This window comes from Haemaphysalis longicornis, unplaced genomic scaffold (genome assembly GCF_048455015.1).
Source record: "Haemaphysalis longicornis isolate Haplotype H1 unplaced genomic scaffold, Haemaphysalis longicornis Haplotype H1 scaffold_10, whole genome shotgun sequence".
In the NCBI taxonomy this organism is placed as follows: Eukaryota; Metazoa; Arthropoda; class Arachnida; order Ixodida; family Ixodidae; genus Haemaphysalis; species Haemaphysalis longicornis.
The window spans coordinates 59,145,269-59,169,487 of record NW_027526204.1 but is presented as its reverse complement, the minus strand read 5'-3'; the positions used below and the strand labels follow the sequence as shown (position 1 = coordinate 59,169,487).

Here is a 24,219-nt window from a genome sequence, read left to right as displayed (position 1 = left end):
AGAGATATGTGGCGCTAAAGAATGTGGGGTATCAAATTGAGGGTCTCGAGGAGGGACATCACATGCGACAAACAGAAAAGTGCCTCGTTGTTTTCTGAGGCACTTGTATTAGTTTTTATTAGCATTTGCTAGGTGGGATGAGCTCTCGTAGCTCGGCTCAGCACCACGCTATCGTTGTAAGCAATTACCGCCACCGTACCCAGCTGTTAATTTCCAGCATGCACGCGTGTGCGAGTGCGAGTGCGCGTGCACTTGTGTGTGTGCGCGTGCGCGTGCGCTTGTGTGCGTGTGCGTGTACGCGTATGTGCGCGTGCGCGTGCGCGCTCGTGTGTGTGTGTGTGTGTGCGTGAGTGTGCGCGTGCGCGTGAGTGTGCGCGTGCGCGTGCGTGCGCGCGTGTGTGTGTGTGTGCGTTTGTGTGCGTGCGTGTGCGTGCCTGCGCATGCGTGCGTGTGCGTGTGTGTGCTCGTGTGCGTGCGTGCGTGTGCGTGTGTTTGCGCGTGCGCGTGTGCGTGCGTGTGTGTGTGTGTGCGTGCGTGTGCGTGTGTGTGTGTGCGCGCATGCGTTTTTGTGTGTGCGCGTGTGTGCGCGTGAGCGTGCGCGTGAGCGTGAGTGTGCGCGCGTGTGTGCGCGTGGGCGTGCGCGCGCGCGTTTGTGTGCGTGCGTGTGCATGCGTGTGCGTGTGTGTGCGCGTGTGCGTGCGTGCATCAGCGTGTGCATGCGCGTGCGTACGTGCGTGTGAGTGTGCGTGTGCGTGTGCGTGTGCGTGCGTGTGTGTGTGTGCGTGCGTGTGCGTGCGTGCGTGCGTGTGCGTGTGTGTGTGTGTGTGTTTGCGTGTGCGTGTGCGTGCGTGCGTGTGTGTGTGCGCGTGCGTTCTCGTGTGCGCGTGCGAGTGCGCGCGCGCGTGTGTGTGTGTGTGTGTGCGTTTGCGTGCGTGTGCGTGCGTGCGTGCGTGCGTGCGTGCGTGTGTGTTCGCGTGTGCGCGTGTGCGCGTGTGCGTGTGCGTGCGTGGGCGTGTGCGTGTGTGCGTGCGTGCGCGTGTGCGTGTGTGTTTGTGCGTGCGTGTGCGTGCGTGTGTGCGTGTGCGTGTGTGCGCGTGCGCGTGTGCGTGTGCGAGTGCGTGTGGGTGTGTGTGCGTGTGTGTGTAATATCTCTGTGTGTGTTGCGTGTCTTGGAAATTGTGCACACGCGCATGTGTATTGCGTGTGTTGTGTGTTGCGTGTGTGTGTGTGTTGCGTCAGTCATCTTTTTTTTTATTGTGCTTCAGATGTAGTTGTTGGACAACTGCAGAGCCCGAGTTAATTCTTTTCCTTTACATTTTCATCATGTGCGCGTTTTGATATCTTTCGATGATTTCTCATTGTAATAAAATTAGTTCGAACGCACACACAAACTGCGCTTTCTTATTTTTCTGAAGTGTTTTCCTTCTGTCGCAATGTCTGTTTATGTCTTGATGGCTCTGTGGCCTCTCTATCTCCTACACTCTAGCAAGGAGTTAATGTCTCACATTGAATTGACCAATTCTGGATTCGAGTTCACGTAGTACACTGTGGGAACGAAATTACGGGCGCGAAACGCGACCGCAAGGCTTATTCATAAACAAATGTGAAATTCGCCTTTCTGATGAGCTCTGTTGCCCCCTGTTCCCTATGGTCGTCCACAATTTCCACAACACCACATGTGTCGAATGATTTGCTTGTTTGTTGGGACACGGGGAAATGGAGGAAGTAGCGTTTGAATGGCAGCTATTAGCAGAGAGTTTTTGAGTCTGGTGATTTAAGTTCGAGAGCTTGCAATGGCTTTTGTTCTTACCCCATGCCAACCTGCCTCGATGATTCGGCAATTAGACGCCAATATTTTTATTACTATATAACGCATTGATGGACATCCCTGGACAAGCCCTCGCATGTATATAGCGCAACTGCCTTACGGGTTGGCAGGGAATTTTGGTTAAACCCTACCTCGCAATTAAAGAAAGATACCATTTGCTATATCCTCATAACTATAATCAGAAAGCATTTTTATATTTGTCGCCACGTGATCCCCCTCGACGAGACCTTTAATTTGATGCCCCACACACCCTAGCAGGGTCATATAGAATTCATACCAGTCAAACTAACAATTACTCTCATGACTGTAACCAGGACGCATTATTTAAGTGTCCGACGTGATTCGCCTAACTGGAACCTTCAATTTGAAGCCCCACATGCTTCAGCGGCCTCACCTTGAATTTAACCCAATCTATGACTCATAATGACTATCTCATGATTCGAACTACGAAGCCTTTTTTATTTGTACCACGTGATTCCCCTCGTCAAGACCGTAAATTTGATACCCTACACGCCCTAGCGGGATCACTTCGAATTTTACCCCAATATAAGACTCGCCATGACAATCTCATAATTAAAGCCAGGAAGCATTTTTGTATTTCTCCCACGTGATTCCACTCATCAAGACCATTAATTTGATACCCATCACATCCTAGCGGAATCAATTTTAAATTAAACCAATCAATGACGAACCATGACTATCTCATGATATAGCCCTACCACATTTTTGTCCCACGTGATTTCTCTTATCGGAACCTTTAATTTGATGCCCCGGACACCCAATTGTTAATTTTAAACTAATCTATGACCCATTTTGACTATGTCATGATAATAATCAGGAAGCACGTGATTACCCTTATCGAGACCTTTAATTTGATACGCCACACGCCCTAGCGTCATGAACTCGAATTTTAACCGAATCTATGACTTACCATGACTACGTCATGGTATATCCATAACTCATTTTCGTCCCGAATGATTCCCCACATCGAGACCTTGACTTTGATTCCCAAGATGCCCTCGCAGCGTCATTTTGAATTTTAACCCAATCTATCACTCATTATAACTGCCTGATGACTACAATCAGGAAGCATTTTTTTATTTACCCCGCGTGATTTCGTTAATCGCGACCTTTCATTTGAAACCTTACACGCCTTAGCCTCATCAGTTTCACTTTTCACCCAATCTAATGTGGTCATTATTCTGTCTTAAGGGGCGCTGCCCTGTCAATTCAGCTAATTCATTTGAAACAGTAGAAGGGACAGCCCCCGCCCCCATTTCCCCCCGGCTCTCACCTCTTCCTTTGTGACCCCTAGTATATCAAGCCGTTAACAGTAGCAGGCGAACAACCAGCACGCCAGCGCCACCGTGTGCTTTCCCACCACCCTTTCCCACGCTCTTAATGGATCCGTCAGGAGGAAAAGTTAAGACAACCCTTTTTTATGACCTCACCAGTCAATTATTACTCACGCGCCCAGCCGCGAAAATTAGGTATACAGTAAGTGCTTATGGCCATGAAAATTCAACAAGAAACTAAAAAAAATCAGACTCCCCCTCCCTCCCAACCGATCATGGAGATCGCGATTGGTGCCGTACCCGCAGGTAACCCGAATTCTGAGCCCACAGTGGCGCATGAATCTTAACAGCCACCATAGCTGCCTGCTAGGCTACTCATATGTACTCAAACTCAAAATGGACTCAAAACTCATATGTACTCAGAACTCAAAATGTACTCAAAACTCAATATGTATTAATACTCAAAATGTACTCAAACTCAAAATGGATCCAGAACTCAAAATGGACTCAAACTCAAAATGTACTCAGAACTCAAAATGGACTCAAACTCAAAATGTACTCAGAACTCAAAATGGACTCAAACTCAAATTGTACCCAGAACTCAAATTAGACCCAAACTCAAAATGTGCTCAGAACTCAAAATGGACTCAAACTCAAAGTGCACTCAGAACTCAAAATGGACTCAAACTCAAAATGTACTCAGAACTCAAAATGGACTCAAACTCAAAATGTACTCAGAACTCAAAATGGTCTCAGAATTCACTAGGTCTCGGGCGTACTAAAACTCAATCGGACTCAAACTCAGTCGGGATCACTCGGGTCAAACTCACTCAAGCTCAAACTCACCATGCCACACTAGCCTCGCGCTCACTCAAACTCAAACTCACGCGTGAGGTTGAGTCCAAATGAGTCTGAGTGAGTGGACTCATGAGTGAGTTCGCCGACCTCTGTTTTCGGGGCCATAGGTCAGCCATTCTGTGTGCCGTAGACGCCGACATTTCTATCAACGTTTCCATAAAAAGCGACAGTGCTGTTCTGTAAAAAAGAGGCCAATTGGGCATCTATGTGCGGGTGCTTTTGCTAGTGTCGTTTTAGGTGTGACCATTGTTGGTGAGAGCAAAGCAGCCAGCCAACGTAACGGGGCACTAAAACAAGTTCAACTGAATGGGTACGAAGCATACCTCTTTCGTAGTCCGTGCAGGGCTGCGGTTTAGAGCGATTTATTATTTCTTTATTAATGACGAGCGCTTTATTAATTCTTTAGTATGTTTGAAGCGTGTGGTTCTTTCCTTTTCTATAATGTCTCAAACACATTGGCGATGCCCGGGAATGGTCTATATTCTCGACAGCAGGATGTCGCGCCAAATGTTTACGAGAAGTACTAAACCTTCTTCGTCATACATTCAGAATCCTGCGGAGTGCAATCATGGATAAGTATTTGGAAAAGCGAGGTGCGCATGGCTAAGCAAATCAACACAACAGCACAAATAAAGCTAGACACAAAATTTTTATTTGGTGGCTGCGAAGGCTGCCACCAAATTCCTTTCACCTTTGCAGACCTCATTTCCTTTCACACCTCATTTCCTTTCCTGCTTTGCAGGAAAGGAAATGAGGTGGCGCTGGAATGAGACGGAACTAGTAGAGTGTGAACGTACGCAGCGACTATTTTGAGCCCTTAATTATCAACTCGGCACTCGTTGAGAAGGTTCGCACTGGCGTGCCTGCGAGTTGATCATTCGGCATAAACCGGATAGTGAATAGCTTACAAGCACAATTATGAGGCACAAGAGCTGTCGCCGTGTTGAAATTTTCGCAACAGCCGCATCCAAGTGCAAATCTTCAGTTATTTATCGTCGTTTGTGTCTTTACATGACACGGCCAAGCTTGTGCCCACTGTCCTTGGCCGAAGTGGCTAGTACGAAGCATACGTAACAACATATTGCCGCGAACCATGTACGGGTTTGTTTATTTATTGTTTGTATTTAATGCCCGGCCGCGCCCGGCTCTGTTATCTGTGTCCCATGCGAAGCGCGTGTTCCATTCTTTATTTTTATGCCGCACAGGCTATCTCATTCAGATAAGCAGAGTGTTTCGCCCTAACGCCGCTAGCCCAGAATAATCTTCTGTGATCTACAATGTTCTGGATGCGAATCGACGGTTCCAGAAACTCTCAAGCCAAAAGATAAAAGCCTGCACAGCAGACGCCGAGGCATTCGATTCTGCGACGTTCGCCGACGCACGTACGTCACTTTGTTGACCGCTGCCTCGCCGCCTCTGTATTCTTTTCAGTTGTTAGGGGAGCACAAGTTCGCTCCAATAAACTTATTTCTTTTCCAAACAGCTGCATCGTCCTTGGCTTCGTGACAATATGAAAGACCGTGCGAATAAAAACAATTCCTTTAGACACTTAAGGTACCGAATAATAGCATTATAAAAATCATACGTAGAATGGGAACAGTAGAATAAAACAGAACCAAAGCGAAATTAGTGTGTTAGAAAACAAAATTCAAATAATTTCGTAATTAGCGCGCATGGTTTTATGCAGACAGCAAGATCAGTCAATTTTGGAAAAGCAGCTTCCGACAAAGGCCTGGAATATGTTCGAATTGCGATGACGCGCTGCGAACAGGTCGAAACGCGCCGTTGAAATGTATTATACGTCCTTTGAAACGTCGTGCTAATTTATATACGGTATAAGCGCATTCCTATATTCTTTTAATTTTTACTGGCCATACGGAGCAGCGCTGGCTGGTGTCGTTTCTAGTCGCATACTCTGCCCTTTTAATAAATGAAACAGTTGTCAATTCGTAGATTCTTTCGGTCCTGTCACACACTGCTCCTTCCTTAAATATAAATACAGAACCGAGTTATTGGTCTTAGACCGCATATATGCTGCCCAATTCTCAACACGTTCTAATATCTGTAGAGCGATTGGCCGGCTAGTACGTAAATTTACTGGCTTCAATTTTTGCTACGGGGAAGCTCCCTAAGTAGCACATTCCCGAACTTCGAACTCACAATGAGTGAACTTGCGACCTACGATAAAGAGCTGCCAATTGAGCTTAAAGATTCATTTTGTTTAGGCACATTAATGTTTCTGAGGCATTCTCCTTACACCTTGTGATGTTTGTTTTATCCGTGATTGGTTAGCTGGGAAGTGTTTTCGCTGTTTCTGCTGCAGAGATTTGATGTTACCTACTTCCTAAAAAGCTTGGCTTGTTACTATTTTTCTGTGTAGTTTTTAGACACAGAACAAAAGATCTGGAAGTTCTGGCAAAGCTTTACCCCTGTATATACTGTCTACGGACGGCAAAAGTGCGTATATTGGGAGAAAGAGAATATAAACGAAAGTGACTATAACTTCTTCCGGTATACCAAGGGGTAAGTGCCCATATTACTTACAAATTTTAGACCGAGAAATGGAATGACCTGGAATGGCCGAGAAATTTTGGGCCGAGAATGGGGTTGTTGTTGCTAACACAAAAGCCTCACACAGCAATTTATTGTTTTGCAATTGGCGCTTCACACAAGTATTGCAGATAAAGACAGCGCCAATTGAGCAGTTCCTGTTGAAGCCGCAGAGTGCCTGTGTGATAAAGGGGCCAAATAATGCTTTCAAACAAAATCAATAGCGAATTGATGAGAAATCGTGTTGTCTGTTATGAAACGGCCCTAATTTAAAACACTTCAGCTATGGTTAACCATACGTGAAGCAGAATATTTTGTTTATGAGGTCGTGTTTTACCGCGGAGAAGTACAGCACGTTTGGGCGTTAGATAAAAGACGAATTCAATTGACGGGACATATGCATAACAAACCACGAAGAGGAAAATCAACACAAGCTATGAAGTCCAGTCTCGACGTAGGGAATCCCTACCACAAAATAATTCGGGCTCACGTTCGGGAAGTCGATGGCTGGCTGGGATGTGATGGCCGCTGGCGCTGTGACCTTGAAGTTGGCGCTGGACGTTGCAAAGTGGCGAAGGGTAGTTGAAACTCGTGCGCTCTCTAGTGGCGTCGCAGAAGCTCTAGGGACGTGGTTGACAATCTTGAAGGCGAAAGGGAGGACGTGGCTCGGCCTTGAGGCCTCGTGTGAATTCGCGAGGGGCAGAAAACTCGCTGATAAGCGCGTTCCTCCTGCCCAACGTTACTAGAATAAGCTCAGTTTCGGAGCTCCGCATCCCCGCCAGCGGAGGAGGGTGGGCCAAACGGCGGTCTCGAGAACTAGTGGCGCTGCAGTCAAGTCTTGCGCTACTCCCGGCGCGTCGTCTGCTTCGGCGGCGGGCGGACGGTGCAGACGACCGCGGCGAGCCGCCGCGCAGACGTACCGCGGCAGCTTTCTAGTACTGCTATTGCTAAACTTAAACATCTATCATCTTTCCAGTCGACTAGCTTAAACGCCTTCGTTAAAACGCTTCTAGTCGACGTTACCGCATCACATTTGTGCACTGTTTAAGTGAAAATGTGTTTGGTCGCCTGTATGCACTAACCTGCAAGCGCAGCTCATTGGCTAGCTAAGAATCGACGGTAGGCTTATATTTTAACTGTCTAAATTGCGTTTACCTTGATTGATTGTGGGGTTTAACGCGCCGACGCAACGCAGGCGATGAGGCGCAGCGTAGTGGAGGGCTCCAGATTAATTTTGACCACCTGGCGACCTTTAACGTGCGACGAAATCTCGTACACACGAGCGTTTTTGCTTTTCGTCTCCATCAGAAAAGCGGCCGCCGCGGCCTGCGTTTAACTTCATGTAGGATAGTTTCTAATCCAATTACCCTTTTCAGCGTAGTTTTTATAACTACTCCGCCATCTTACCCCGACCAAAAACGACCCAACGAGTTTGTGAAAGCAGTGCCTTTATAAGTGCTTTTATCTCCACGCGGCAATAGGCCAGTTTTTCTGAATCTCGTCGGTGCGAGGTCCCGTTAACCAGCTTCCGATGTAGAGTTCCTATGCTCAACTTTTATATCCGCTGGGCTGGTCCCACCTCATCTCGCCTTTGTGCACTCTGTGGTGCATACGAACATTAAATCACGAAAGATGAAAGTTCGCTTTACAGTTCTGACGCTCAGTTCATCTGTGACAAACGCACTCGAATTTTGTGAGTTCACATTAAAGCTCGAAGCGCAATTTAAAGGTGGTCATGGTACGCCTGAATTCACAAGGATATTTGACCGCCATTTTGATGTCTTGAACTGAAGAAATCTGGTCATAGAAGACACCTCTCCGAAAGGCGAATCAGTCTTCAATGAGTACTTTTTTTTGAAAAAGGCTGAATTGTACATAACATGACACAAGGATGCAGAAGAAAAACCAGTGTTAGAGGGCCTCAGGAACACTGTATTTGCATGACTCCTTATAGGTAGGCACGGTGTCAGCACCTTTTGATGTGTTTGTGGCGACCGTAAGCTGCCGAAATCGCTCGCGTTCAAGATGACTTAATACCACATCGAAACATTTTTTGGTTGCGTAAAAAGAAAAGGGTGGCTAAAACAACAGATTACTGCCTCCCAAAGCAGCTGTTTACAGAATTACATATGTGCCGTACGCGATACATATGAGCGAATAAGCATTTATTCGCTCATATTCGAGCATAGAATAAGGCATATTTGCTCGAAACGTTCCAGAAGGGAGGCACACGTAGGAAGCAACAAACGGTACACGAATTTTATTCACCCCAGGGTTTACACAATTTCAAAATAAAAAAGTCACACACGATAAAAGAGTAACCAATTTGAAAAAAACGGCCTGATTTATCACAACGTAGGCTATGAGGCGACTTATACAAAACGCATGAACTTAAAAACCGCAAAAAATACGAAGGCATACTGGCTAGTCAGCTTCCTTCAATTCTGGTTCTTATCTGTCGTTTGCAGATTTTACGAAATAATAGACTCTCTGCTGTGTTCATACACCGTTGTGCGTGCAAGTTTTTCCGGTTGATTTCAGTCGGAATGGGCTGAACCTGATTCTTGAATACACGTTGGCAATCTTCTCCGACAAAACTTAAATGTGATTGTCGAATGCATCGCAGTTCAACAGATGAGGTTCCAACTCAGCAAGTAATATTTGTTCAAACAATACTGTCAACACCTCCACTATTGGCGCGCACTATTTGAATATAATGGCTGCATTAAACGTGTAGAACATTAACCTTTGCATTAAACCTGTAAACACTAAACCCTTTTTCCACAACATGGCGCGATATCAAGAAGTAATTCGATGGTACCATGAGACCACCGTTTGTTTTCGCAGAAACGACTTCTGGAAGCTCAGTGGACATCAGTGTGGTGCAGTATTCATTGCGGGATGTGCCTCTATATACTTTCCGTGCCCCAAATACTGCTGTATATGGTACTACTGCATTGAGAACAAGCGAAAGGTTTGTGTGGAAGTGGACCCGCTGGGTGTTATAGTTATCATCATTAAGTACCTGCAACAGCGATGATCTTCTTAACGAGGCCAAAGCTGTTGGCGTTTCAACGAGTTTTTCATCACCTGAGGCGCAGAGATCAGTCACAATATCGCGAGAGGAGTTTGCAGTGTCTGATGATGCAACTTCTGTTCGAATAAAAAGACGCTTGTAGGCAGCTGTAAATTTACAGGCAGTAGGGCTGTTGTTTTAGCCGCCCTTTCCTTTTTACGCAGTTAAAAAATGTTTCGATGTGGTATTGAGACATCTTGAGCGTGAGCGATTTCGGCAGCTTCCCGTCGCCACCAACCCATCAAAAGGTGCTGACACCGGGCATACATATAAGGAGTCCTGCAAATACAGTGTTCTTTAGGCCCTCAAACAGTGATTTTTTTGTGCATCCTTGCGTCATGTTATGTAGAATTCAGCCTTAAAAAAAGTCTTCATTGAAGCCTGATTCGCCTTTCGGAGACGCGTCTTGTATGACCAGCTGAACAGATTTATTGAGTTCAGGACATCAAAATGGCGGTAAAAGATTCTTGTTAATTCAGGCGTACCATGAGCACCTTTAAATTGCGGATTCACGCTTTAATGTGAATTCACAAAAGTCGAGTGTGTTTGTCACAGATGAACTGAGCGTCAGAACTGTAAAGCTAACTTTCATCTTTGGTGATCTAATGCTCGTATGCACTACAGAGTGCACAAAGGCGAGATGAGGTGGGACCAGCCCGGCAGAATATAAAAGTTGATCATAGGAACTGTCGTCTGCTGTCGTCTGCTACACTCCGCTTGTGAGGGGCAACAGTGCCTGGGCAAGAAATCGCCCGCTTCGTTGCTGTATTTTATTTTATTTATTTATACAGGTACCTACATCGCCCTCACGGGCATTATTGTAGGGGGGAAAACAAGCAAAGGAATACAGTACAGTCAATATAACAAAAAATGGTTGCGGGTAAAAGGCTGTATGGTTGAAACAACAAAGTGTTGACTTACACTGTCATAAATAAGGCATCACATTGCAGATACAAAGCAAAAACGCAAAAAAGAAGAGTGCTATCGGTTACACAGGGCAATAAAGTAAAATAAAAAGCAATTAGTACGGAACGCATCAGAAATGTACAGTAGGGATTAGTTCAACAAAAAATTGTGCAAATTTCTAACAAAAGATGAGGGAGGCGCAGAGACAATTTCCTCTGGCAAGCCGTTCCACTCATGCGTGGTCCTTGGAAAAAAGGCGTATTTGAATGCGTTGATCCTGGACGCGTATTCACGCAGTTTTAAAGAATGGTCAGTACGGGGTGACACATAGGTAGGTGGTCTTATATACTGTTTTTTGTCGATACCTGTTCTGTTCATGAATATGCTGTAAAATAGGGACAGTCGTAGGTATTTTCGCCGGTCAGCTAACAGAGGCCATTGTAATCCTGAACGAATGTCAGCTGATCTTACGGTGAAGTTATAATTGCTTGCCACAAAGCGTGCTGCTCGTGCCTGTACACGCTCTAGGGCTTCTATATTTGATTTTGTTGAGGGGTCCCAGGCACTGCAAGCATATTCCAATATGGGACGCACATTGGATATGTATAGTGTTTCTTTCAACTTAGTTGGTGCCTGTCTAAAATTGCGCCTCAAAAAATTTAGCACGCGACTAGCCTTTAATGTTAAGTAATTAATATGAGCGTTCCAAGACAGGTTGGCAGAAAAAATGATCCCTAGATATTTATATTCTGATGCAACCGGCAAGGTAGCCCCGGCCATGACGTAATTTGAAATCCGAGGCTGTTTTTTGTTCGTAAACCTCACCAATTTACACTTCGACACATTTAATGTCATTCTCCATGAATCACACCAAGAAACTATAGAGTTCAAGTCATTCTGCAATTGAACGGTGTCCGCTTCAGAGGTAATGTTATTGTAAATGCAGCAATCGTCAGCGTACAATCGAACACGGCTAGAGAGATTGTCAGAGATATCATTTATAAAAATAAGAAAAAGCAGGGGCCCCAAAACTGACCCTTGCGGCACTCCTGACAATACATCGACGCTTGATGAGCACACACCGTCAAGAATCACGCACTGCTGTGTTTCAGAAAGGTACGCTTCGATCCACATGAGAAGGGCATTAGGTATACCTAGACAACGAAGCTTTTGCAACAGCAACACATGTGACACGGAATCAAATGCCTTCTGGAAATCCAGAAATATACAGTCAACCTGAAGGCCTGAGTTAATAGAAGCTGCAATGTCGTGCGTAAACTCGACCAATTGTGTATCGCACGAAAAACCTGCCCTGAAACCGTGTTGCAATGGGGAAAAGAAGTTATTACTTTGTAGATGATTCATTAAGTTTGTGTAAATGATATGTTCGAGTGTCTTGCAGCACACGCTTGTCAGAGAAATAGGCCTGTAGTTACACTTTTTTGTTTTATCTCCGCTTTTATATACTGGAGTTACGTTGGCATTTTTCCAATCAGCTGGTAAAACGCATTGTTCAAGCGACGTTTTGTACATGAGTGCTAAAAAAGGGGCGATAGACACTGCGCAGTTTTTCAAGACGAAGTTGGATATACAATCAGGACCAGGAGCAGAGTGAACATTTATTTTTTCCAACAAGAGCACGACACCACGTTCGGAAATTTCTATGTCGTTCATTTGCGGGAGCGCGCCAACATTCTGGCATACACTACGTGTGTCAACCGGCTGCGAGAACACAGACTGAAAGTATGCATTGAAACTCTCAGCTTTGGCTTCCGTGTTAGAATCGTAATTTATCCCGTCCATGGTGTCAGGAATAGTGGGTCTAGAATTACTTTTATTTTTCACGTATTTCCACACTTCCTTAGGGTTGGTTTTAAGTTTCTCGCCTAGATGACAAAGGTACATTTCTTGTGCTCTGCGCATAGCTTTGGTCACCATTTTGCCCATCGCCTTCATTCTTGAAAGCAACGCAGGATCAGGCATGCGGCAATACTTTCGATACAACCGATTCTTTCTATTTATCTTTGATCGGAGTTCCCTACTGAGCCATGGCTTATCATTGCGTCGCCTGGCCGAAATGATACGCGAAGGAATGAAAGTTTGGCTCAAGGACAATATCTTTGTTTTGAAGAAATTCCACTGCGCATTCATGTCTAACGATGAACTATGCGATTGGAACTCAGGAAAAAATGCATCTAGTTCACGCGACAGTGATGGGTAGTCACCTTTCTCATAAGAGAACACTTTGCGGGGTGCCTCAGCGCGGCGGTTTTTAGCACTACAAGACATTTTAGTGATAACAACGTCATGGTCGCTGATACCAGGGACTGTGACAACAGAGGATACAAGATCCGGTTCAGTGCACAAGAATAAATCAAGAATGTTTGCGCTGTCACCACCAATTCGTGTTGGCGTTTCCACAAATTGAAATAATGAGTGGGCATTAATCATCTCCCTAAAGGCAGTATACAGGAAAGACGTTGTGTTTAACACGGGTTTAAAGGACTTCCATTCTACATCCGGGAAGTTAAAATCGCCTCCGAGAATTACGTGCGTTGTTTGCAAACTTAATAAAACGTTACTCAACTGAAAGAGAGGATGGGCAGTTCTTATACCGGGCGGCCTATAAAATGAGCCAATGGCAACGAAAGAACCGTTTTGTAGCAATATTTTACACCAGACAGTTTCGCACGAGTCGGCTTCGACGCTTATAGAATTGCTAGCTAGGCTATCATGAATGAGAACAAATACACCACCACCATGGCAATTAGGGTCTTTCCTATATACGGTATAGCCAGAGGGAAACATTTCGCTGTCGCTAATTGTGTTGTCGAGCCATGATTCTGTACCAATGACTACGTGCGGATTTGTTGATTCTATCAACGAAGTGAACTCTATAGTTTTATTTTTGAGGCTTCTGCAGTTTACTACAATACAGACGACATCGTGTTTGCCGGATGGTTTCTTTTTATGGTAAGCTGCATTCGTTAGTGGCTAGCGAGTATCGCTGATCACGGTGTCGGTTTCAGCATTATATACAAAGGTTTCGTTGCCTATTTTCATTTTATTAAATCGCAACTTGTATTCTGCTTCACGGTCTTTGGCGAACTGAATCAGCTTCTTCCTTTCCAGTCGAACTTTACTGGAATAGTCCTCACTTAACGCAAGCTCGGTTCCTTTCAGCTTTGCGGCAGCAGCAAGCACACGTTCTTTGTCATTAAATGACAAAAACCTCATTATTATGGGCCTTGCCTTTTCCGCTGTGTAGCGTCCTAGCCTGTGAGCTCTTTCAATGGCAGCAGCGCTGATTGCCACATTCAGTTTTTCGGAGCAAAAGGCAATCACTCGAGCCTCTGACTGAGCCCACGTTTCATTTACAGTATCTGCAAGGCCATAAACTATCAAATTGTTTCTTCTAGATCTGCTATCTAGGTCCTCATACGAGTCCCGTAATTTGGCGCAGGTATCCGCAAGATTTTCATTTTGAGCGAGTAGTTGCGTTACGTCATCCTGTAAAGGGGACACGTTATCTTCCACGAGCTTGACCTTTTCTGCCAGTTGCGATAGCTTTTGTTCGAGTGCCTGTTGGTCGGCTCGAATGGAACGAATTTCCGAAAGAATTTCAGTCTGTTGCTGTTGCATTGACGGTAGTGTCATGATGACATCAAACATTTCTTTTTCTTGTTGGGGTGTCAGAGGGCCCGGGTTTTGTTCTACATCGCCAGACAGAAGCAGCAACATTCGGGCAACACGCACGCATGACAAAAATTTTGCACCCAGCAGGAGAACATTTTGAACAATCGTAGTCGACAGCGAGTTGGTATCTGGCACCAATTTTTTAAACGGCTTTCCGTCAACAAGGCGATAAGAATAACCAACCCGAAGAAAGACGAGCTGTGAGTGACTGACAGCCATTGCGGTGCCAGATCTCAAGGTGGGTGGTTGCCAGATCCCTATGAGGGAGGTGGCATCCGCGAGAGATTCGAGCGTAACATTTTGGGGACCGGGGTTCAATTCAACGTCTCCTGAGAGAATTAGCAAGAAATAAACATTGAGGACATTTGCAGAGACAGAGAACAGTAAGTTGAGCAAGGATTGGCGGCAGGACTCTAGTGTGTCGGAGGGGCACGACACCGCGATCAAAAAGGGATCATTTGAACGCACGCAATAAGCAACGTGCTTGGGGTGACTGACCTGCGTCAATAGATGGAGTGACATGACTGACTTCGTAGCGGTGTCGTGCCCCGTCCTGGTCCGGTGCAGTGGCTCCTTAAATAGGCTTGGTTGACCATGGCCGGTAATTGTTCGCGGGAGCCGGAGGGGTGAGCAGGCGACGAGGGGGAGAGCTTGTTGCTGGGCAGAACGCGCTTTCTGGTCGACGGGCGGGTTATGGAATGTTGTCGAGTTGCAGCCTGCAGCCAGGGAGGCGTCGGGGGGCATCGGGGACGACGGAAAGCACCCGAGCAGGACGACCTGCGTCAAGAGATGGAGTGACATGACTGACTTCGTAGCGGTGTCGTGCCCCGTCCTGGTCCGGTGCAGTGGCTCCTTAAATAGGCTTGGTTGACCATGGCCGGTAATTGTTCGCGGGAGCCGGAGGGGTGAGCAGGCGACGAGGGGGAGAGCTTGTTGCTGGGCAGAACGCGCTTTCTGGTCGACGGGCGGGTTATGGAATGTTGTCGAGTTGCAGCCTGCAGCCAGGGAGGCGTCGGGGGGCATCGGGGACGACGTAAAGCACCCGAGCAGGACGACCTGCGTCAAGAGATGGAGTGACATGACTGACTTCGTAGCGGTGTCGTGCGTATTTCTCGCGACTCAGTTATTTTTCCAGCTTCTGACGCATCTGAATAATTTGAAGCTGTATCCCCCACAAGTTTGCGACACACGAAGAGATAGAGAACGACTTTCTTCAGAGTATCAGTCAGAAGATCGTGTGTAACTCGTCATTTCTTGCTTATTCGCGAGGATCAGCTATCAGAGCTTCTCGATAAGTATTAAAAATGCGTAGGCTTCCCTTCAGTATTTTTGAGATGCTCCTATGAAGACTCAACAGTCTAATACTACGTACCAAGCAGCGGCTTCTACACGCTCATCGCACAGGAGGAAATAAAGCGGCTTTCTTCTGTTTCTTTCGTTGTCTTGTATCGGATTAATGTTTCTTGCTTTTTTGTCTGCCCAACGCATTATTTTTTCTGCGCCGTCACCAACTTCTTATTAGGAGGTTTCGGGATGTTTGGGAACCTCACAAAGGTCGTGTGGTATTTCCTTCATTTTGTATGGCATACATTCCCTTCTTCACAAATTGGCTTTCATTACGGCTGCGTGCAAGAAGGTGCATATCCGCAGGGTGCTTTGTTTATTCACATGCAAATACGATGAGAAGGTTTGTGCTACGCCACCGCGATCGCGCCCTAAACAACGTAGCCCACAGCACTCGAAGGCGGCTTTTGTGCTCCGAATTTCTATCGTAATTTTATCGTTATCATAACGAACTGACTCTCAACTCGAACAATGATGACATGATTACGGTGTTGAAGGCATGATATACTCGCTAACTAACGTAATAAATAGTATACCTGCATTTATTACAAGACTCGAAACCGAAGAATTCCAAGTAGCTCTTGATTGCTTTTCAACCCTTCCAGGAAGAACAAATCCTATTCTACTCGGGATGACGTTCTATGATTTGAAGAAAATTACTTTTACTCTCTTGTCCTGGACTGAGGACCCGGCCCACTAACCAGATCGATTTAATTGTTAAACAAAGTTTTCCCCTCCTCTCCTTACTCCTCCCCCACCTCTTGAGTGCAGTTCTCATATAACGCATATCCGAATATCGGGAAGATATGGCTGTGCAAAATGTTCCGAAATATCCCTCCAGGTCTTAACAAACATAGATGTGTTACTATAAATTTAACGAAGACGTGACTCGTTTTGCTCAATAAACCTGCATACTGGTTAGATGCCTGGTATAGAATCAGCACGCGCGTATATACACACTGGGTTATTTGGAACTCAACCTACAGTTTTTGCAGTCTATAGTGCATGTCGGCAAACTTTCATGCGTTGACAACGTAAATTGATGTGACAAAACGCGTTCGAGCGTTCGGCAAGGTTGCAAAAACTGTTTTACCTGACATATGATTACCGGGAATCGTGATGCCTTCTGCCAAAGCCGACAGCTTTGAAGGCCTAGAATTTGTTTTGGTCTTCCATTTTCGCTGTTGTCGGTTATTAGCAGCTGACTGTTCCTTTTGTTCGAATGCTTACATGAGAAGCTGACACCTAGCTCCGACTCTTCGCGCTCCGCACAGAACCGGCTTCGCAAGAAATGGTGGCGCCGGCAATGTTTCTCCCGTAGCGGTATCCAAAACTATACTTTAATTGACACCATGAGCTAGTGTATGCGATTTTAAGCCTATTATTATGATAAAAAGTTACCCACACGCCAATTATGGTGCGGACAAGCATCAGACGTTGACCGAGCGCAAAGAAACAGCAGGGAGAGCGATCCTGAGTGAAGCAGGCGACAAATGCGAGAATCCCTAAGCTGACGTCACGGAGGCGCGCTTCGCAGCGCCGCCTGTGTTCGCGCTCACCGCCAATTCTAGTAACGTTGCTCCTGCGTCCGACATCCCATTTGGCATCCGCTTCTCTTCCTCTACCTCCTTCTTCTTCGCCGCATGCTCTTCTCCTTCCGACACCAGCAGGAGAGCTTCGTCGTCTTCACTTCTGTTCCTCCGGCGTCTGGGTCTTAAAGGGACACTGAAGTGAATTTGTCAAGCTCCCGTTTTTGCTTGCACTGCATAGACTGGCTCAAATTAGCACACTTTTCATCGTTTATCCGATTGACAAATCGGTAATTATTTTACAAAGCGCGAAAGAAGAAAAAACTACCATGCGCGGTTTGCGGCGGCCGCACCAACTAAGGCTTTGACGTTAGGAGGAGGGGCGCCGTGATTGGACGATGCCCAAGGTTAGCAATCAAACAAGTTTCGGTTTCGGTTCTGTAAAACATAACCAATGGCGTTGTTGGATGGGCATTCTCAATATCTCAGTAATCATCGTACCGCGCTTCTGCCGTGTTGTCGGCTGTAAAATGCACAAGATAAGCCTCCCAGGACGGCTTGTAGTCGTAGCATTCACTAGCCGAGACCTACGCAGTGCATGAACGCCCTCCGCGTACCCGCAGACGCCCAAATGTCATGCGCTTTTCCCCCATATTTGGAGCTTGCCTCCCTCATGCCTGTATCGTAAAAAGCGTGTTCGCACCAGGCCAAGGGTCTGTTCATTCTGGGCTGCGCCCACTGCCTGCAAGCAGTCGGTGCTTATGGCAACAGCACGCCAACGAGTACTCGCTAGCGCGCCCGTGCCAGCCTGCGCGCGATTTGTGAACTAGTTCGTGTAGCCATGAACGTTGCGGCCCACAAAAAGGTGAACTCAATATAGAAAACATCGGCGGAAAACAAAAAAGTTGAGTTACAAAAGAAAAGCACGTACCCGCGAGGATTCGAACTCCCGACTCGCAAAACTCTTGCGGTGACATACCAGCACACCAGACCACTGAGCCACGAAGCGGGATGCGAAGGCCATCCTAATATAGGGTATATATTGTACAACCGGTTTACACTTTTATTTAGTTTTGGCATTTCAAGCAGCTTAGGTGACTATTTGTTGTACTGCGCTCGTGCAGTAAGCGTCCCCCGAGTTTCCACAATAGCTCACGTCTAGCAATTGCATTTCGTAGACGGAAAAGCGTTCGCAGATGCGTAGTCGTGCTCCTGACCGCTGTGCTTGTTCGCCCAGCGCAAAAAAGTGCTTCCCGCGCCCTATTTTTACGCTGTACGGTAAAAATATCAGTTGATTTTATTACCTTAGTACCTATATTGACTTCGCTGACTCTTCTCCCGCCTTCAAGAGGCCTTATATTTTCCTACTGGCGTACCAGTCAGCGAAGCGTCGCATGTGCGCTTGTGCAGCGCGCGCTTGTGTGAAGCGACCTTGACTTGGAGCTAGATACAGTGTACGAACTAACCAAGTCAAGAAAGGCACATTCTTCCATTCACAAACGTGTCCTGGCTTCGTTTCAACTGAGGGAACGAATTGCGACGACCCGTCGGCGGCCGGCGGACGAAACGCTGGGCCGACTGACTCTGTCTGAAGGCCGGGGAGCCGTGCAGTAACGCAGCCAATTGCCAGCTCATCCCATCCTGACGTCACACGAAAACGCCACAGAAAATGGGCGAGCGTAAAGAGAGGAGGACAGCATTTTCGAATTAGTTTTTCTACTAAATAAAATCGCGTAAACGCGCCTAGAGTGGTCGAAACATGGCTTGGGGACTCCGGACTACAATTTGCGCAAGTAATCCCGCAATGTTTACATATCACTTCAGTGTCCCTTTAAAAACGGATCCTCACAATTGCTCTCACCGGAGGAAGTGTTTTCCGGAAAATCACTTAAAGTGAGAAGTTTTTCGTCAGACTCACTAAAAGCGTGTTAAAGCGTGTTGTAAAAAACGCATCGAAGCTGTGACAACAATGACGCATTACAATGCCGAGTACAAACGTCAACGTTTACAATATCGTAGTTTGCAAAAAACGAGATCAAGCTTCTATTTTTCTGAGCCATCTCTTTATTCACATTCTCCCAAAAGTGCATCGCAAATTTACAGTACTAGTACAATGGCACTTGACATTTTGCATCTTCACACAAAGCTACCACAGACAACAATACTTTACAATCAGTTTCTCTGTCATGTAATTTACATGTATTAGTCCTATTTTTGGTGAAGTGAATTCCGCGTTTTCACTACAACTTTCAGATATCCTCCTTCATTATCTCCAAGGGAAAAGCGCCGCCTCCATTCGGCACTTTTCCCTTCGTGATCTGTTTCGATGCGGACATACAAATTTGTTTCATTTCTGCAACGCTTACTTCACGAGACATCGCCCAATTGACAATTTACTTCCAAAAACCGTGGGATGTTACCTCGACTCTTTCTCTTGCGACCGAGGACTCGAGCACTTTCCAGAGCTTGGAAATAGAGGTACGTGTCGGCAGCTTTGCTACCTGCATTCCCTTGCTGGCGGCCTTTCCCCTGGATATCTATTTTAGCCACTATCTAAATCTATTAAGCGCGCATGGTAGAGCAGGCACCTCAGCTTCAGTCGCTGATACATCAGAGATCCCTGTCTGACAGAAACTTTTCCGATGTGCCTATGGGCAGCACCTTACGCTAACAGGGTGTTTTTCTAATACGCTGCACTCCAAGCGGGTGGCCTGCATAAGGTTCGCATACCTCCGTTCAGCACTCGTCACGTTCATGATCTCGCACTTCGGATAATCCTCCACATGCCGCGGCTTAAAATCTTTTTTTTTCGATGTTGCACGAACTTTCCTCGCAGGCTGCGACCCGCGTGCCTTGTCCCTCAGCTGCGTCGGGGTCGATATTTACTTGGTATATTTTTTTTTGAAGGCGACACACTAACTCTAGTTCTGCGATTTCATGATCTAGCTCTGCAAATGCCTGCCTCGAATTTTTTTTTCCCGTGAGCTGGATTGTGCAGTCAAAAACGCCAAATTCGAGCTTGATTATCTGGCGCTCGACATCTCTCGCAAGAGCCCTTTCTTGCCTTCCGGAATTCGCCGGTTACTCAACGCATCCCTGAGCTCATTTCCAGCGAAAAAAGGCTCTTTGCCAACCCCTAAAAATATCTCCCATTCCATGTAGGCGCCAAGTACTGTCCTCCCCACCAAGACTTGCCTCCTAAACTGTGTGATAATTCCTCAGAGAGTCCTGTCCTGGACGCCATTATTGTGAGGCAGATTGTTTTGTTCATGAGGATGTGCTTTTCACGGCGGAGAAGAACGAAACATTTGGCCGTTAGACAAAAAAGGAATTGTATTGACGAGACATATCCAGAGCGAACTAAAAAAAAGGGAAATCTACACTACCTAAGCTGTTCAGTCTGTATGGAAGGAAGTCCTAGTCACAAAATAGCTCGGGCTCACGTTAGGGAATTCAGTGTCTGGCTTGATGCGAAGGCTGCTGCCGCTGTGACCTTGAAGTTTGCGCTCGCCGTTGCGAAGTGTTGAAAGGTCGTTGAAACTCGTGCGGTCACCAGTGGCATCGCAGAAGCTCTAGGACGTCGTTGACAATCTTGAAGGTGAATGGGAGGATGTGCCTCCGCATTGAGGTCTCCTGGACCATCGCGTCTAGCAGAGAAAAGGGCGATCACCGCGTTCCTCCTTCCTCCGACATGCCACCTTGCTTCCCCTTCCGCTTCTCTTCCTCCTCCTTCTTCGCACCTGCTCTTTCCTCTCCGACACCTGCACGAACGCTTCGTAGTCTTCAGTTGTGTTGGTCCGGCTTCAGGCTCTTTAAAGGGACACTGAAGTGATATGTAAACATTGCGGGATTACTTGCGCAAATTGTAGTTCGGAGTCCCCAGGCCATGTTACGACCACTCTGGGCGCGTTTACGCGATTTAATATAGCAGAAAAATTAATTCGAAAATGCTGTCCTCCTCTCTTTACGCTCGCCCATTTTCTGCGGCGTTTTCGTGTGACGTCGCGAGGAGCCGAGCTCGCAATTGGCTGCGCTACTGCACGGCTCCCCGGCCTTCAGACAGAGTCAGTCGGCCCAGCGCTTCGTCCGCCGGCCGCCGACAGGTCGTCGCAATTCGTTCGCTCAGTTGAAACGAACCCAGGACACGTTTGTGAATGGAAGAATGGGCCTTTCTTTACTTGGTTAGTTTGTACACTGTATCTAGCTCCAAGTCAAGGTCGCTTCACACAAGCGCTGCACAAGCGCACATGCGACGCTTCGCTGACTGGTACGCCAGAAGGAAAATATAAGGCCTCTTGAAGGCGGGAGAAGAGTCAGCGAAGTCAATATAGGTACTAAGGAAATAAAATCAACTGATATTTTTACCGTACAGCGTAAAAATAGGGTGCGGGAAGCACTTTGTTGCGCTGGGCGAACAAGCACAGCGGTCAGCAGCACGACTACGCATCTGCGAACGCTTTTCCGTCTACGAAATGCAATTGCTAGACGTGAGCTATTGTGGAAACTCTGGGGACGCTTACAGCATGAGCGCAATACAACAAATAGTCACCTAAGCTGCTTGAAATGCCAAAACTAAATAAAAGTGTAAACTTGTTGTACAATATATACCATATATTACCAAGGTCGGCGGAGCCCGTCCCGTGGCTCGCGGCCACGGGACGGGCTCCGCCGACCTTGGTAAGAACTGAAAAATTCTTTGATAGTTACCCCACTCGTCGTTCACTAAATGATGAGCGGGAGTCAGCACTTGCAAAGGAGGTAATCGAAATTCAACATAACGGTATTAAGTACGCTGAAGCAGCTGAAATTGCTAGTGCTTTCCATGACCACTACAGCATGCTATTTGCGGAGTCAAGTCTATTAGCTCGGGGGCAAGAATTTAGTTCCCTCATTGATTTACTCCCAAAGCTGACAGACGATGAGTGCGCTCTGGTTTCTGGGCCTATTACACTCGAAGAAGTTAAGGCTGCCATATCTGACCTCAAGACAAACAAGACCCCGGGGCCCGATGGTTTGAGCGGAGAGTTTTATCAAAAGTTATCTGATATCCTTGCTCCCGTTCTGTTAGACATATTCACAGCAGCATACGACCATGATGTTTTGCCGCCAACCTTTTATTTAGGACACAGTTTTAATTCCGAAAACGCAAGATGAACAAAAGCTGAAATCGGTTGACGGCTATCGGCCAATATCTCTCTGCAATGTAGACTATAAAATTTTCGCAAAAATTTTATCTAGGCGCCTTCAACTTGTCATCACTAGTTTAGTAGGACCTCATCAAACATGCGGTATTAGAGGTAGAAGCATTCAAACAAATATACATGTTGCCCGTTCAATATTGGAGTGTGTGTCTGATTCGGCAGAGCAGGTGGCCCTTATCCAAATTGACCTTTCAAAGGCATTTGATCGCGTTTCTCATGATTTTCTATTCGCACTATTGGCAGCGGTAAATTTAGGGGATGTGTTGTTAAAAGGCATTCAGCTTTGTTACAAACAGTGCACCACACAACTGGTCGTCAACCGCGATCTGTCTAAGCCAGTTTCGATTAAGTCGTCTGTTAGACAGGGCTGCCCCCTTTCACCCTTTTTGTTTGCCTTATACCTCGAACCTCTGTGCCTTAGTATTCAGCAGAGTGAAAGAGTACGGGGCTTTTCATCGCTATCCTGTGAGGTTAAGGTCCTTGCTTACGCGGATGACATTGCCTATTTTTGTGCTGATAAAAAAAGCGTTCAAGAAGCCCTTAATCTCACCAGGCAGTTTTGTGGCGCGTCTGGAGCAGCTGTGAATATTGAAAAAACAAAGGGATTTTGGTTTGGTGAATGGGGTGCGAAACCGTCCTTATTTGGTGGCATTACTTGGGATAAGGACGCACTTCAATACCTAGGTGTACCTTTGCACCAAATACGAAACACCGGGCCTCATTGGTCATTGGCACTCCAAAAAGTCAAGCGAGCCTCTCAGGCATGAATGGGGCGAGAACTTTCTGTGTTTGCGCGTGCGCACGTTTGTAATGTCTTCCTTGTCGCAAAGCTTGTTTATGTGCTGCAAGTACTCCACTGTGCGCGTTCTAAAGTACAAGCTCTACATAGAGTTTTTGCAACATTTGTGTGGGGGTCCCAATGGGAACCTATGCGTAGGGACAATTTGTTTCTTCCATTAGTGTCTGGGGGTGCTGGGCTGATACATTTGTTTGTACACCAGCTTGTATCTCGGTTTTTCTTCTATAAGGTGACGCATCATCCACTTCTGCTCAACGTTATTCAACAGCGCATAAGTTTTTATTTACCATTTTTGCTTGTCTCCACTGGTGAAGTTAGTACGAATCCGCCATGGGGGTTTTTAAAGGAGGTGGTTGACACCTTCAATTTTCTTACTGCGACGTTTTCCCTGCAATATCTGTGTACCCTTTCCAGGAAGGCTTTGATGAACACTTTATTAGAGAGTCTGTTCCCAGTGCCGGTTTATCGCCAGCCTTACATTGGCCACCATAAGGACAGTGTTTTGAAGCGGGTCACACGTATGTGTCTTCCTCCAAATGCAAAAACGTTTTTCTTTAAGCTGCATACATCAACACTCCCAGTGAAAACATGGTTGCGCGAGAAAGGAATGTCTATTCCTTTGTCTGACAATTGCCGTTTATGCAATAAACCTGAAACCATTGATCATTGTTTTGTTTTGTGCCGGGATGCGGTGTTTTTCTGGGATGTGTTGCAACGAACTCTTAAAAAGGACATGGACATTACCCCTTATACAATTCGGTTCTTGCCTTTTAGAGATGTTACTGGAGTGCCCTTTGATATGTTTGTTGTGATCGGATTGTATAGCTTGTGGAAGTGCCGCATGACGGACAGGCACGCGGAACCCCCTCGCCCAACGAAGTCCATTTTTCGGGAGCAAACTGCGTTGGTGCGGAGCATTTATGCGGCGCAAAGTGACCCACCAGAATGGCTGCATCTGTTGGACGCGTGCGTCTACTTGCCAGAGTTTTAACGGACGACTTATTTTAGCTGCAGTGATGTGCATCTTCTTGGATGACTCCTAACTTTTGTAGGCTGTATTAAGGGCAGTTTTCCATGCAGTAAAGAAAAAAAAAAGTCCCGTGGCCGAGTGGTATGGGGCTCTGGGTATGTCGCCGC

The 24,219-nt window shown here is 46.4% G+C and overlaps 1 long non-coding RNA gene across 1 annotated transcript in view; it reads left to right on the top strand.

The window, feature by feature from the left end:
• Positions 1-24,219, top strand: part of LOC144157758 (uncharacterized) — a 60,064-nt gene that overhangs the window by 6,430 nt on the left and 29,415 nt on the right. The window contains exon 2 of the long non-coding RNA XR_013319852.1: positions 6,362-6,504. This is a non-coding gene — a long non-coding RNA (uncharacterized LOC144157758). The remainder of the gene's footprint in view (positions 1-6,361; positions 6,505-24,219) is intronic.